This window comes from Penaeus monodon, chromosome 15, assembly GCF_015228065.2.
Source record: "Penaeus monodon isolate SGIC_2016 chromosome 15, NSTDA_Pmon_1, whole genome shotgun sequence".
NCBI lineage: Eukaryota > Metazoa > Arthropoda > Malacostraca > Decapoda > Penaeidae > Penaeus > Penaeus monodon.
In genome coordinates, this window is record NC_051400.1 from 40,683,271 (window position 1) to 40,683,608 (window position 338).

Here is a 338-nt window from a genome sequence, read left to right on the forward strand (position 1 = left end):
CTCATATATCACAAGAAATAAGCTGGATGCAGTCACAGCTGTATCCGCCAAATCCAGCCTACATACATAATGTATTTCTTATCCCCTGCTATCATCATGATTACCAGAGCTTTTTATCATAATAGCCCCTAATCCTATCGAATTGGTCTGTAATACCTTATCGTGAGCTACAAAGCCAGTTGTTACAGAGGCTATATTCAAGTGAGATGCAGATGCTGTATATAGATTGCACATATTACAAAGGAAACCAACTTATTGGCAAATATACGCGACAGTGGTAGACGGAGGGAATTCAGTCTCATTCAGATCGAAGCAAATGAAAAAAAATATAATCCTCC